We start from the raw sequence: 14,296 nt of genomic DNA on the forward strand, positions 1-14,296 counted from the left end.
CGCCACCAAAATTCAGGTGATGCATGCTGCACCTCCGCTGGCCACATGCCACCCCACGCCGGCCACTGAGAAAACGGAGCCAAGCCAGCTGCACAGCAGTATGCCAACCAGCAATCTAGCAATCAAAATAATGCCTCCAAAACACTCAACATTCTGTTAATACAACTTAAACTACAGCTACACAGAGACCAGTGACATTTCATTTGTGGGCGTAGTCCGCCATCTACAGGACTAACTGTGTAATAGCACCTAAACTCAATGTGCAGGTCTAATCAGTGGATAGTGAAAATGTATCTGGTTATAAACAAAAATTAAATAAAATGATATAGAAGGGTGTCTGTTTTTACAACCCAATATTTTCCAGTCCTCTACATTAACACAGCTTTTCGTCATCCCCATATTTCTTGATAATCAGACCTTTGTACTTCTTCTTGAACTGTGTAATGTTTGTACTTTGTTTGAGTTCCATGGTGACACTGTTCCACAATTTTACCCCACAGATTGAAATCCCCATGCTCTTCAAAGTTGTACAAACACATAATTTCTTGAAGTTTAATTTCCCTCCCAAATGATATTCCGGAGGCTGTGTTCCAATTATCGGGGTATTTTCTTACAGTAACTTGAGACATTAGCCATCTTTAATGCTCAGTACCATGTTTCATCTTTGGCTGCTTCTATCCACTGCTTGTGTTACGGTTTCACCCTCAGAACCCCCGCAACCTACCTCTTCCGTTCCCTCTGGACCTCCACGGCACTCGGCTTTGCCTGAGTGTCCACTCCTCACCACCAGAGCCGGGGCGCGGTCACGTTCCCCATCACCGGACTTAGACCCTGAGGTCCCCAACACCTCCCAACGGGCACTGCGCGTCCTTCGGCGCCACTGCTGCCATCTGCTGACAGACTGGCAGCACGGCTCTGTTTTTCCCCGGTCGCTCGTTCCCTCAGCTGTTCCCTATCTGCAACCACTTCTAGCTCTACAAGAACCTGGCCTTCTCTCAAACTCATCGCCAGATCTTCCCTCTGACCTGTTGCGCAGAGCCGGCTCGCCTGCCAGCCACCCTCCCTCCCTCCCTCCCCCCTCGGGCTACCAGTTAGACTTTGAACTCGGACTACTCCTCGATTCCCCTTTGCCCTCGGACTTGGAACTTTGGCTGATACACTTACACAACACCCAACGCCCCATTCACATTTTACACACACTTAGGATAATTTACACTAACACATAGCTAGACACATTACCGCCTGTCACTACACACAGCGTATTCACACCCCCCACAAACAAAACTACCTGAGCACCATACACATCCTGCATTTCCCTCTCCCCTGTTATGTTTTCCCTTTGTTAATTTTCATGAAACGTTACTAAGAGTCCTCCGCCTCCTGTGTGGTCGTCTGGGTCCTCCTGCACAACCCGTAACATATCAGGTCCCAAATCCAGCCTGGCCCTTGCATTCTTTCCATTCCTCATGTGAATTCTGCCTCTTTAACCCCAGTTTCAACCAATTACAGTGTTAGAGAGTACAGTCTCTGGTATGAACTCCTCCTCCTGTATCTTAGACAACATTCCCACCAAACTGCTCACGGAGGGATTTTCAACCGTTACCCCATTATTCTGCAAGTTCTTAATAATTCTTTGGCCTCTGGTTCTTTTCCAGATAGGTTTTATCATGCCATTTTCCACACAGCAAATACATGTGTTGAAATTGTAGGGGCAGTGTTGAACAGAGTGTTGGTGTTGCTATAAAGTGGCGCTGCCAGTGTTGCCTGTGACTCGTCTCCGTTGTCAGAATGGAGCGCGTTCTCCATTGGTGTTCAGCTCAACCCTGACTGGGATGGATCAAAGCCCCGCCCCCACGTAACGGTTCTGGGAGACGTTAAAGAACTTCTCCCATTTCCCACCGGCGCCATTTTCTTTGACGTGGCGAGGACGGACGGTACATGTTTCACAAGGTAAAACCAGGCTGTCTTAATCACGCGCAGGATATTTTATGCTAATTTATGTTTCGTTCATGATTTGTGCTTATTTAAGTTGTAACCGTGTGTTTCGTATTGAGCTAAATAGGGGGCTAACTGACCTAGACCGAGCAGCTGTGGTTCTAGCGTTAGGTGTGGCGCTCCCATCCGTCAGGTAGGTGAGTTATCGTGACGTCATGGTGACCAGTCTCCACCCTGACAACCAGCCTACTGACTACAATGCAGGGTGGTGTTATGAGCTAATGCTGGGGAGCAGTTTCAGAGTTGGACGTTGAAATGTGCAGTGTTTGGCGGGGGTGTTGCTAATCGAAGCAAGCCGGCTAACGTAGCCGCTGGTGGAAACGAGTGTGCTAGCCACTGGTGATTAGATTGGCAACTGAAATTCACATACGAATCCCATTTATTTACCAGGTGAAAACAAAACAGGAAAGAGAACAAATGTGCGTTCTCACACAATCTGACGTCAGGGTAAAATAACGGGTGTGGCGTGTTCCTACCAGACTGTGTTAAACGTGACACTATAAGGAGCGCCAACCTCCCTCCGCGGGACATATGCTAGGCCTCATGTCGGGTAACCATGCTGTGAACTAGACTAGCTATCTCCAGTTTATGGAAACGTCTTAAAAGTTGTCAGTTGCTACTAGGATGCTTTAACAAGAGCTGCTTAATTAAACCAGAGCCCGAGGATATAAGGGCAGCTACATATTCAGCTGTGGTTTTGTGCAAATTAAACTCTGCTATTTAGTGTAAGATTATTTGAACGTTTCATTAGCTAGCTAGTTAGCTAGCAAAGCAACGAGGCACCATAGCGACCCAGGAAACAAGTTTGCTGCATAGCCTCAAGCAAAGTTTAATTTCTCACAATCACTTGTTGATGATGATAAATGGCTACGCATACATATGTAACAATTCTGAGAGTAATAATGACACATCAGTGGGGCAATTGGGGAGCTGATTTTGAGAAATTAAGCTTTTCCTGGCCTTACATCCTCTTCAATTGAATTTGTGACAGAAAGACCTTTAGGTTGCCTGTGCAGCTTTGCTGCTTGCCCTGAAATAGCATAGCCAGATAATTTCTAACAATCTGTTATCCGTCAGACAGGCTGTGGATTAATTCAGCAGTTCGTATTAACAGACCCTGGCAACTGCCAACTTTTAAGATGTTATGAAGTCAGAGATAGCAAGGATTGCCTAGTTCATAGCAAGGTTAACTGGCATGAGACCTCATGTGTATGTCTCGCGGAGGTTCATTCATGCTCTGTAGTATCCCGTTTAATACAGTACAGTCTCATTTTATATTTACCTGAGAAATACATGGGATTTGTATGTGAAAGGGTTTTTACTCTGTCAACAGTTTTGTGTTTGTTTTTTTAAACAGAGTTGGAAAATATCAGTTTCGAAAAATAATTTATGTGTAGTCAAGGCCTGAGATTTGTGCTTTATTTCAAAGAAATGCTGGTTCAGGTGGAGCACAAGGGAATCCTGAAATGGGTACGAATACCAATGAAGGAGGACCCAATTCATTCAAGAAGGTAAGTGAAGGGGCAGCGCACTGATTTTCAATTCACATCTGTTGCAATGTGAGTATGAGTACTGTAGCTAATTTCCCAACTATTTGCCAAAAAATATGTAATTTTCTAAAATAAAAACTGTTAATGTCAACACTGGTATATTCAGTTGCTCGTTTATCAGGAATACTGATTGTCACAGTTGAAAGCAATGGTCTAAAACAATAAATAATGGTATAGATGGCCTTGCAGCTTTGCGTCCTGAAGGTTATAATATTAAGTATTTGTTTAAATTTATTTAGACAGCTGTGGATTCAACTCTGGTCATTTTAGAAGGGGTCAATTGTTGTGCTGCTGAATTGTATCACATATGCATGTTTTTATTATTCTGACCACCTTCTTTCAAATTTTACAAAGTCAATGTATAAACTGCAGTTAATAGTGAGGGAAATTACAGTAAGTGTTTTGCTCTCAGTTCCAGCTAAATTCAACTTGTCAAATGGAACCAATGTGGATCTGAAAGACTCCTCAGGAGCTGATGTGGCTACTGATATTTTTGATGAACTAGTGAGACATGCTGCAGTCTCTTTCAAGCTGTTCATTGAGGACTCAGGTAAGAAACAGAAACACCCCTCTCATTACATTTAAGGTATTAGCAGATACTTTTATTTTATCCAAACCGACTTACAATACATACATTTGTCATTAGGAAGAGAAACAACTATCTATCACTACGGGTACAATTTCAGGGTTTCTGCGGGGTTTTAAGAAGTATTAAAAGGTAGTAAATCAACTTGGTGAAAATTAAGGCCCTTAAAATTTATTAATTGCCATTTTACAAGGTATTAAATTTTGTAGCTATCTTTTTCAAAGAATATCCCATTTGTTGTAAAAGTTTTTTCTGCTAAAAGTTCATGTGAAATTATTTGAACATAGCCTATAGTGCAAGCTATAGTGCAAGATTATGTATGTATACCAATATTTCAAGTTATCTTTGATTTAAGGTGAGACACTACATGTGAATAGGGTAAACATTTTAACTAATATATATCACCATGAAACTTCACCAGTTGTTTACTTACATTAAGGAATTATGCGCTGGGGTGTGTGAGTGTGTGGTGGTGGTGGGGGGCATTGCAGCATACCCACTACATTATACTTGACTACACCACCTTAGGTGTCGCTGATGAAAACAGTTATAACTCAAAGTGGTGTCAAGATTTTTTTTAAAAAGTATTAAAAGGTAGTGAATTTAGCTTCAGTATTCCTGCATATACCCTGAACTACAGATATTCTAGAGCGAGCCACTGCAGTGATGTTGCCTTATGCGAAATATACTATGCAACTGAATCCTACACCCTTGTCCCCTTAGAGGAGAATGAAGTCTCGGAGGTCTCCTGCTCAGATGAGGGGTCATTCTCACCAATTGTGTCTGGAAGGTCATGCTCATCAATTCACTCTGTGAGGTCCACGGCAAGTTCAGACTCCACTGTAATTACAGAGAGCACCAAAGCACGGAGAAGGCAACTGGTAGAAGGACCACCTAATGATAAGGTGGCAAAAGATGTGAGTTGTTCTTAGGTTGTTGGTTGAATGTCATGCATTTTCAAAATGCATTGCAGGCTTACGTGTGACCTCTATATTGCAGATGGTCTATGTAGCTTTGCATCAAAAACCAGGAGGAGAAGACGTTCAAAGAGTACAACAAAACCAAAGGCCTTTCTGATCAAACAAGAAAGAAACTTGTCAACATCTTAGTGGGGGATATGATCAAGAATCATGGGTAAGTGATCAATATAGTCTTCTTCATAAACTGAAATCCTCATTAAAGTATCCGTCCTCCGTTGTCAACTTTTTACACTGGTCATGTTCAACTTATTTTGAACTAGATTTCACACTGACCTTGTCTTTAATCTGTGTCTTGCTATGGTGTAGGAGGGTCCCACCAGTCAATGTCCGCGTTACCTAGGAAAATAGACTAGTTTGGTGTGTTAATTATGAGTTGTGCATGTTTTGACATGGTTTCTCTGTATGTTAGATTGACCAAGACTTCACAGTGCTCTTTGGAGAAGACGTCTCTCTGGCAAGTTTATCGCAAAATGGCCAACATTCTTCAAAACCAGGATTATCACTCTGCAAAGACCTTCGCCCTGGTACTCATTTGGATGACCTTCTGTCCACTCAGGAGGAATTGAATGATTATGGTAAGTGATCTTACCATAATCATTGATCTGGTAAGTGAGCTGATCCAACAGGGAAGCTGGCATTGGATCGGCTGAGGGAGCCTGGTCTACTGCATCCGGTAGGCCCAGGGACCACGGCCCCCCGCCTAGAGCTGCACCCGAGGAGGAAGCATTGAGGATGGTCTGACTGGATGTAGCTGCTAGCCCATGCAGACCGGCCGTTCCGACAGTCATCCTGGCTGGTGTTCGTTCTCTGGACAGACATTTTGGACTTGCAAATTTACTGAATGCACTGTGTTGACTGTTTGTGTGGGGTTTTTTTCAGTGCTTTGTTCTCTCCGTTTTTGTGTGTTTTTGGTGGTGTCATTTTCTTTTGGATATGTTTTTTGTCTTTTTTGTTGCACTGCTGTGGGTTGAGTGAAAAGAAATTTCGTCTCTTTTGTGTATGAAAGTACATGACTGGGATGACAATAAATTGTTTCTGATTTGTGAAGTGTACGCAGATGTTTGTTTGTCAGTGTTCTTCATGTGTGTTTATGAGCTATGACTGTGTATACTCATGGCGTGCATGTGGTTGTTGCATTCTAATCCACTAGGATGGGACAGTGGCTTGGCAGCTATCCTCCTGCTCATTCATCTCTTGCCTCCGACTGCAAGAGGAAAAAGACATGGAAAAATCAGTGCCACTGAAGCTGCTGACCATGTGATCAAGTTCATGAAGGTATGTTCTAGAATAGGGATGTAATGATATGAAATTTTCAGTACGATACAATACGATACGCGATTAATATCACGATACGATATTAATCACGAAATTAATTTCTCCCCCCTTTAATTAAATGTATACCTGACTGAAATGAAGCACACAAACAAGTATTTGCTTGTCATACAATTACACTTTCTGTTTGCTGTATCCTACGATGAGGCATTGTAACACTTCTACACATTCATCCAAACAACTGTATATGGGATTGACTTGGGCACTGCAAAGGAGAGTCCAAGGGTCAAGGAAATCAGGGTTAGAGTGAATAACATTGAGGTTTGAAAATGTTCACCTGTTAGATTTGCAAGGTACAGCACACAAGTTGTTCAGTTTTTTTTTTCAACATTTGACGTTTAGCCATGCTTTGTACCCAGGGCGTACTTTGCATTTGAAATGTGGTGAACATGGGTGCTCATCTGTGTTTTACACTTATTGTGGATTCAAGAAACATTTGTTGAGAGTTCATGGAGATGGTGTAGCTTCGAGTTCTGTTGATGATTTGAACAATGTGGACAATAATGTTTGTGCCTCCTGACTTACTGCCAAGTGCTGATCCTCCGATCAGTTACCCTGCACCTCTTGAAGAAAGACAGTTACGGGATATGTGTAGCTCTATTATCGCTCAAGTACAAGCATCTGGAGTCTCTGATAGTACTATGCAGTCTTTAGTTGATTCAATGGAGGAACTTGTAAATGACATCCATGTCCAAGCGCAGGATGCTGTTCTTAAATGTCTTTCATCTGAGGTAACTGAACAAGTCTTAGATAAGGTTAAAGACTGTTTTGAGCAGCTTGAAAGTCCATTGTCACTCCTCAATACCGAAACTAAGAAGCAAAGACATTTTGAGAAAAAAATGGAAAATCGTTGAACCTGTAGAGCATGTTCTTGGTGTGTGTTACGATGTGTGCAGAGATAGAACGACTGGTGTATACAGTCAAGTTCCAGTCAATGACAAATTCATTTATGTGCCAATTTTTGGGACTCTTGAGTCTATATTTACCAACCGGGAACTCAACAACTGTTTCCAGCAAGTAAAACTTCATAAAGATGGCATTTTCAAAGACAATGATGGTTCATACTTAAGAAATCACACATTATTTTCACAGCAAGAACATGCGCTTCAGATTCCGCTTTGTTACGATGACTTCAAAATGGCCAATCCGCTCGGATCTAAAAAAGGAGTACACAAACTTGGCTGTGTATACTTTAGTTTAAGGAATTTGCCAACCAGGCTAAATTCACTTTTGATGAACATTCATCTTGCGTTGCTTTTTCATTCTGAGGATTTAAAGAAATATGGTTTTGGTCAAATCCTACAGCCTCTTGTCCATGACTTAAAAGTTTTGGAGACACAGGGAATCCAGGTGCCCTTTTCAGATACACCATTGAAGGGATCTGTTATTCAGGTTACTGGGGATAATTTAGCTATATGTGGCCTATTTGGTATGGTTGAGTCGTTCAGTACATCTTATTGTTGCCGATTTTGTTTAACTGACAAAACAAATATGTCCTGATATAACTGCCGCCTCTGGAAATGAAGTGTAGTAGTCTATGACAGTCAATATGTAGTTGTTCTGGATAGGACCTACTGGGTCAATACCTATTTTTGTCCAAGGCCTGGGTGGTAGTTCAAGTATGTCCGATATAACAACTGCCTCTGGAAATGAAGTGTAGTAGTCTATTACAGGCAATATTTAGTTGTTCTGGATAGGACCTACTAGAGCAATACCTATTTTTGTCCAAAGCCTGGGTGGTTGTTCAAGTGGTTGGAGGGGTTGATCTCTGTGTAGCAGCTGGTTGAGCACACAGGCAGACCAGTTTCTAATCAGTCTCTCAACATCTATGTCCATGCTAGGCCAATAGAACTTGCTCCTCAGATATTGTTTTGTACGTACCACTCCTTGGTGTGTCTCGTGTGCGATCCTCAGCATTTGTTTCACCATTGCTTTTGGTAACACAATACGGTGTCCTCTCAGTATAAGTCCGTGTGTACTTAACTCTTCTGCATATCTGTTGTATGACTGCAATTCCTCCGGGACTGGGTTTGACCATTTTTCTGTCCCCACACTTGTCTTCAACTGCTTGAATGTTTCATCCTCAGTCATTGCCTGTTTAGTGTCCTTAAGTGTTATTGTTTGCACACTATGCATAGTCACTGAAAGCACTCTGTCCACACATGTTTCCACATACCCATTATCCTCTGTCTCTGGTAAGGGAAGTCGTGATAATGAATCCGCCACATTGGATATTCCTACTATGTGTTCGATCTTATAGTCATATGGTTGTAGTCTCAAGCCAAGTCTCTGTATTGGGGGTGGTAACAGTGTTGCTTTCTCTGGGTTGACCATGTAAAGGAAGAATTTGTGATTTGTTTGCAGTGTAAACTTGCCCCCCCCCCCCACAAGTATGTTCTAAAATGTTCCACTGCCCAAACGCAACCAAGAGTTTCACGCTCTATCTGAGAATAGCGGTGTTCTGTTGGAGTCAATGAACGGCTCGCATAGGCTATTGGCTTGTTCTGTCCATCTGATTGGGTTTCTAACAAGACCGCCCCTAGTCCTACTGGGCTTGCATCACTAACGACTACTGTTAGTGCATCTAGCTTGAAGTATGCTAGGCATGGCTCACTTACCAATACTTCTTTCATTGCTTGGAATGACTTTTCTGTTTCTGTGGTCCACTCCCATTCCTGTCCTTTTCTAGTCAGCTTACTTAGGATAGGTTTGCATAGTTCGGTATGAACTTCATCGGGAATCCGAAGTTGCCTAGGAATGTGTGCAGTAACTGCACGTTCTCTGGTCTTGGTGCATTACAAACTGCCTCGACCTTCCTTGGGTCTGGTTTGATTCCTGCGACCGTAATCACATGTCCAAGTATCTCTATCTGTTGTAATCCGAATATGCACTTGACTGTTCAGGGTTAGACGTCTGTCCATGAATCTCTGGAACACTTGTCTCAGTCTCTGTTCAAGTTGCTTGTCGTCTTCAGCAAAGACCACCACATCATCCATATAACAGACAGTACCGGGCATTCCACATAACAGAGTCCATAGCCTTCTGATAGACTCCGGGTGCGCTCGACAATCCAAACGGGATTTTTCTGAAACGGTAGCACCCTCTGTGTGTGATGAACGTGGTCAGGTGTCTTGATTCAGGGGCTAACTCACACTGCCAAAACCCTTTACGTGCATCCAATTTGGTAAACACTTTTGCTTTCTGCACTGCTTGTAAGATGCTATCAACAGTTGGTACTGGATGTCTTTCTCTGATCACAGCACGATTAACTTCCCTAAGGTCTACGCATAGCTTCACTTCTTTGGTGTCTTTCTTTGGGATGATTAGAATATTGAAAACCCATTCTGATCCTTCATTCACTTCCTCTATTATTCCTTGGTCAAGCATTTTGTCTAGTTCCTGGTTTATAGCTTCTATCATTGGATAAGGGACGCTCCTTAAACCCTGAGCTACAGGTGGGACCTTCTCGTCGACTAACTTTATGACTGCAACCCTTGATTTGACCTAGTCCTTTAAAGAGTGATGGGTATTCATTTGCTAACTCACTGAATCTCTCTGTCTGGCCTACTGTGTTCACATTTACCCCAGGGTTCAGTATCTTTAAAGCAAAGCATGTCCCCCCCCCCCCCAGCAATGCCTCAACATTTCCTTCTATCACATATATGTCATCTTTTATGACCTTGTCTTGCCATCTCAACTCTGCCTCAAAATAACCTGCACATTTAAGTGGAGTAGTCTGGGCATAGGCATAGAATCGCTTCTTGGTTGGCTTCAGTTCTGTTCTATTGGACAATACTCTCTTATACAGATGTTCTCCTATGAAGTTTCTACCACTTCCTGTATCTATAACCATTTTCAGCTTTAGTCCGTTTATTCTTATTGTCTCAGTACCTTCAGAATTGACAGCATGAATAAACTCATCTGAATCTGAGTCAGAAGGCTCATATACTGCTCTAACTGTTTTACTGGATTTGGACTTTTCCTTATCCTTATTTCTGTCTTCTGTTACAGTTCTTTTCCTTTTGTGCGCTATTTTTCTCTCTGCACACTCTCGCACAGTGTCCGATTTTCTTACAGAACCGTCACTTTGCTGTCTTGGCGCCACATTCATCGGCTTTGTGAGTTGCCATTCCACATCTGTAGCACTTGGTGTCGCTGTTGAGTCGTTCTCCGTCAGCATGTCTGCTTCCTTCTAGCGCTGTGGCTTTCCTTTGATCAGTGTGCCTCTTTGTGAAGTGAACATGGTTGTATTTCGCCCTGTAACTACTGTTCTCAAAAAATAACTTTGATTCTGCTTGTGCAGCTTCAAAAGCCCTTGCAATTGACAGTGCTTTGTCTAAAACCAGTCCTTCCTCCAGTTACAATATGTCACGCAGTTTTTTCATTGCACATTTTTCCACAGTCTGATCTCTTAGCATATCATTTTCCAGTGTGCCGAAGTCGCATGATTTAGCCAGTTCTCTTAATGCGTTCACAAAAGCATCTATAGACTCTTCTGGTAACTGCGCACTCTGTCTAAATTTGTGTCTTTCCAAAACCACATTTCTCCGTGGCGTGAAATATGCATCTAGGACTGCAACAGTCTGAGCATATTGTAACGTGCATGGATAAGAAGACACGCTGGCCGCTGGCTCGCGGGTCTGACCCTTTAGTCGAGCGGTTAGCGATGTCTCATGCGGTGCGGGCGATACGGGTTCGCGTCCCGGCCACGGCAGTTTCTGTGGTTGCGTTGTCCCCCGAATTCGCTACATTGGTGTCAGAAGTGGGATGGAGCGACCGTAAGGCCAGCGTGTGCGCCCTGAGGCGTGAAGGAGCTGATATGCTTAAGCGCGGGGACGCGCTTCCCGAAGGAGGGGGGTAGTGTAACGTGCATGGATAAGAAGACACGCTGGCCGCTGGCTCGCGGGTCTGACCCTTTAGTCGAGCGGTTAGCGATGTCTCCTGCGGTGCGGGCGACACGGGTTCGCTTCCTGGCCGCAGCAGTTCCTGTGGTTGCGTTGTCCCCCGAATTCGCTACAATATGAACCTTTCTCTCCCGGTAGATTAGCAAAAATCCTCTGAGTGGGCGCTGTCTAAATTTGTGTCTTTCCAAAACAACATTTCTCCGTGGCGTGAAATATGCATGTAGGGCTGCAACAGTCTGAGCATATGTACCTTTCTCTCCTGGTAGATTAGCAAAAATCCTCTTGAGTGGGTGCTTCAATACAATGCAAAAGAATAGCTCTCTTTACCGCGTCCTGTGCATGAATAGTTCCGCTGGCGATTTCAAAGAATTTATACGAGTCCTTCCTTAACGTGTTCCGTGAATAAATCAGATGCTCCGAGGTTCAGTGGGATCGGTGGGACTAGTTGAGCATGGTAGGCGGGTCCAGGTGCGGCTGAGGCTGCGGATTGCTGTCCTCCATCCATGGCTATCGAATGCTAAAATATCCTAGCCTAGCTTACTTTGCTAGCAGTTCCAAACTTGCACTTTCCTGGCGAAGTGAACGTGAATTCTGTGTCATCCTTCCTTGCCTTTGAGTTCGTTGCAAATTAGCAAATGACCATCCTCGTCGCCATAAAAGTTGTGTTGTTTAAAGAAGTCCTTGGTTCTTTTAACTTGCTTTAATAATGTAGCCAAGCTGGCCGAGCAGTGACGCACTGGAGGCAGTGTTATTAAAAATGGCAAGATGGATTTATTGTCTTGGTTATGGTATCAAATTTTGCCAGTCAGGAGAGGGGGAAATTTTTTAAAAAAAACCTCCCAATATAATCTCAATTCCTAACTAAACTTTAAACTACAATTTACCTTCAATAATCAAACTCAAAAGATAACACTCAATCCTGGCATTCAAAGTTCCTGGCCTATAGACAGGTGTTGACCCCTGCTCACCTCAGACCAAAACTCCCATAACCCAAACCTGGCCCGGCATTTCATTCCCTGGTCCAGTCCATTGCACTTTACTCAAATCAATCAACTGCAAAAATACTTCTAACATCTTACAATAAACAACTCTATCAAAAGACAATTACTCAATTCATTACGCAACACCATAAATAACCATAAATATCTATCATAGCCCCAAACACCCCTCTAATCCCAGACACTTAACCCCATCTCAATTATGACGTCACGCCCTCCACAGTTCGAATGTCCGCTCCGACTTTCTGTCGGGTTCTCTCCCCATCCAAAACCGGAAGACTGTCAACTGCAACAGTGAGTACCTGATGAGTTCATGTGATATGGCTAAACAGTCCATAATTTCTTAACATTCAGCCGGCCGATCTCAACACCAAGTAATATTACATTTGCGTTTAGGTTTATGTCTTGCAGAAGGGGGAACGATCGCGTTGCGATGCCGTCCGTATATTGTGGAGCGACGTTGACTGTCGGAGTGTGTGTGTGAATCGTGTGCGCTAATAAACACTTGTTTGTCAATATTGTTGTCCGTCTAGTTTATTCTGATCCGGAATGTAGGATGCCGGCTAGTTCTGCAGTAGCGGGCAGCCACACCATTACAAATAACATATATTCCTGTTCAAATCACAGCATTCACTTTTGATCTACCTTCTCAGTTTCCCGTCGTTCTCGGTTGTCCTCTTCTCGCGATATCTCATCAACTTGTCTAATCGGCTATACTACAGAGTGGATGGAGGATAGAGGCTAGTTCCCATCGATGCAGAGAACGGTCAATTGAGCATGCGCAAGTACTCGTTGCCTCCGTTGTTTGGGTAGGTTAGGGTTAGGGCGGGGTTAGGGTTAAAGTTAGCTAATCAGACGCAGAGTAGGGGTGGGTCTTCCTAGAATCCTAGCGCCTGGATGCTGCGCGGGGCATGTGGAGGCATGGTAGAGGCATTTCGCGCATGCTCAGTTGACCGTTCTCTACTCCATTTCCGTTCTCTGCATCGATGGGAACTAGCCTCTACCGTGGATGGAGCCTTAAGATTCAAGGATCAGTCTAATTCGCCAAGTATGTTTGTGTATGAGGAATTTGACCTGGTACCTTGCTCTCTTAATATATTAATCATAGAGAACGATATGCAAAAAAAAAAGACACTGTAAAAAGTAAAGATGTGTTAGAAAATACAGTTATGGTGTGAGCCCCGGCCGATCCAAGTTTTTATTTTATTTATTTATATATTTATTCATCTATTTTTTTGCTTTTCAGAATCAGAATACTTTAGTCATCTCTGAGAGGAAATAGTTTATTTATCCTTTATTTAGCCAGGAAGGTCCCATTGAGATAAAAGATTTGTTCTTCCAGGGAGCACTGGTCATGAGTATCAAGTATGAGAAATATACTGTAAAATTATATTTTAAAAAAAATCATAATTTCGAATCGCAATATTGTGATATTTGAAAAACTGTAAGATGTAGTGACTCATCAGTATTCACTAGTTAGTATTGGTAACTCAGTTCACAGATAGTATGCGCAGTTGCCTCACAGCAAGAAGGTCCTGGGTTCAAATCCCAGCGTTGTCCAACCTTGGGGGTCATCCTCTGTGTGGAGTTGCATGTTGTCCGCATGGGTTTCCTCCGGGGGCTCCGGTTTCCTCCCACAGTCCAAAGACATGTATAGGTCAGGTGGCGTCCACCTTCTCTCTCTACTCTCCTATCTCTGCGGTTATTTTTGGAAATTTGTGATCAATGTCTTCTTTGAATTTTGTCAGTTCTGTAATGTTTAATACTGCCGGATAAAGGGGCGACTACTACATTTCCAATAATGCGCTAACCGGATGTAACGGAGGTGGTTAATCTAATGGGACCATGCGGTCTACCACGAGTGTGTGTAACTAGCAGGATGACATAAATGAGCGGAAGAATCAAACTCCCAGACAACTGAGTGTACCTGGCATTATTTTTTTATTAGACA

The sequence above is a fragment of the Lampris incognitus genome, chromosome 5, assembly GCF_029633865.1.
Source record: "Lampris incognitus isolate fLamInc1 chromosome 5, fLamInc1.hap2, whole genome shotgun sequence".
In the NCBI taxonomy this organism is placed as follows: domain Eukaryota; kingdom Metazoa; phylum Chordata; class Actinopteri; order Lampriformes; family Lampridae; genus Lampris; species Lampris incognitus.